Source organism: Mirounga leonina, unplaced genomic scaffold (genome assembly GCF_011800145.1).
Source record: "Mirounga leonina isolate KUSES-001 unplaced genomic scaffold, KU_Mleo_1.0 Mir_176, whole genome shotgun sequence".
Classification (NCBI taxonomy): Eukaryota; Metazoa; Chordata; class Mammalia; order Carnivora; family Phocidae; genus Mirounga; species Mirounga leonina.
The window spans coordinates 19,658,209-19,660,542 of record NW_023270454.1 but is presented as its reverse complement, the minus strand read 5'-3'; positions in this window follow the sequence as shown (position 1 = coordinate 19,660,542).

The window sequence follows — 2,334 nt, the reverse complement described above, 5'->3', positions numbered from 1 at the left end:
TGTTTTTTTTTCTTTTTTTTTTTCTTTCTTTTGTTTCTTAAATTCCATATATGAGTGACATTATATGGTATTTGTCTTTCTCTGACTAACTTACTTCACTTGGCATTATACATGCTAAATCTATCCATTATGCTGCAAATGGCAAGATTTCAGTCTTTTTTTTTTAATGGATGAAAAATATTCCACTGTGTGTATGTGTGTATGTATGTATATATTTATACATTCATTCTTTATTCATTCATCTATGGATTGATACTTGGGTTTCTTCCATATTTTGGTATTGTTAATAATAGGGAAATAAATATGGGGGTGCATATATCTTTTTGAATTCATATATTTATATTCTCTGGGTAAATACCCAGTACTGGAATTACTGGACAATATGTTTCTATTTTTAATTTTTTGAGGGACCTCCATACTATTTTCCACAGTGGCTGTACCAACTTACAATCCCACCAATGGCATATGGGATTTTCTTTTTCTCTACATCCTTGCCAACACTTTTTTCCCTTGTATTTTGATTTTATCCCATCTGACAAGTGTGAGGTTGTGGTTTTGATTTGAATTTCCATGATGACTAGTGATGATGAGCATCTTTTAATGTGTCTGTTGGCCATCCATATGTCTTCTTTGGAAAAATTATTCAGGTTTTCTGCCCATTTTTAATTAGATTATCTGTTTTTTTGGTTTCGAGTTGTATAAGTTCCTTATACATTTTAGATATTGACCCCTTATCAGATATGCCATTTGCAAATATCTACTTCCATTTGATGGTTTATCTTTTTGTTTGGTTGATGATTTCCTTCACTGTGCAAAATCATTTTATTTTAGTATAGTCCCAATAGCTTAATTTTTCTTTAGTTTTTCTTTCTTGAGGAGACATATCTAAAAAACTGTTTCTACAGCTGTTGTCAAAAAATTACTGCCTATGTTTTATTTTAGGAATTTTATGGCTTCTAGCCTCACATTTAGATCTTACTACATTTTGAGTTTATTTTTGTGTATGATGTAAGAAAGTGACCCAGTTTCATTCTTTTGCCTGTAGCTACCCAGTTTTGCCAACACCATTTGTTGGAGTGTGCCTTTTTCCATTGTATATTCTTGTCTCTTTTGTCATAGATTAATTGACCATGTAGGTTTATTTCTGGGCTCTCTACTCAGTTCTATCCATCTGTGTGTCTATTTTTGTGTCAGCACCAGACTATTTTGATTACTACAGCTTTGTAGTATATCTTGAAATCTGGAATTGTGATACCTCCAGTTTTGTTGCTATTCAAGATTGCTTTGGTTATTTGGGATCTTTGTAGTTACATACAAATTTTTGTTTTATCTGTTCTACTTCTGTGAAAAATGCTGTTATATTTTGATAAGGACTGCATTAAATCTGAACATTCCTTTGCGTTTTATGAACATTTTAACAATATTTGTTCTCCCATTCCATAGCATGGAATATCTTTCCATTTGTTTGTGTCATCTTCAATTTATTTCATCAGTGTTTTATACTTTTGTTTACACATCTTTTATCTCCTTGTTTTAGTTTATTCCTACATATATTATTATTTTTGGTGCAAATTTCTCTTTCTGCTACTTAACAATAGTGTAGAGAAATGAAACTGATTTTTGTATATTGATATTTTATACTGTTACTTTACTGAATTCATTTATCAGTTCTAGTAGTTTTTTTTTTTTTTATGGAGTCTTTGGGGTTTTCTATATATAGTATCATGTCGTATACAAATAGTGAAACTTTACTGCTTTCTTGCCAATTTGGATGCCTTTTATTTCTTTTTCTTGTCTGATGGCAATGGCAAGTATTCCAGTACTATATTGAATAAAGGTGGCAAGAGTGGATATTCTTGCCTTTTCCTGATCTTAGAGGAATAGCTCTCAGTTTTTCACCATTGAATATGATATTGGCTGTGGGTTTTTCAGATATGATCTTTATTATATTAAGGTATGTCTCCTCAGCCTACTTTGTTGGAAGTTTTTCTCAAGAATGGATATGGTCTTTTGCCAAATACTTTTTCTGTATCTACTGAAAATATCATACAATTTTTATCCTCTCTAGTTGATGGTTGTATCATGTTGATTGATTTGTGAATATTGAACCATCCTTGCATTCCTGGAATAAATTCCATTTGATCATAGTAAATAGTTTTTAATGTATTATTTGATTCAGTTTGCTAATATTTTGAGAATTTTTGCATCTATGTTCATCATAGATATTGACCTGTAGTATTTGTTTGTTTGCTTTTGCTTTTTGTAGTGTCTTTTCCTTTTCTTTCTTTTTCTTTCTTTCTTTCTTTCTTTCTTTCTTTCTTTCTTTCTTTCTTT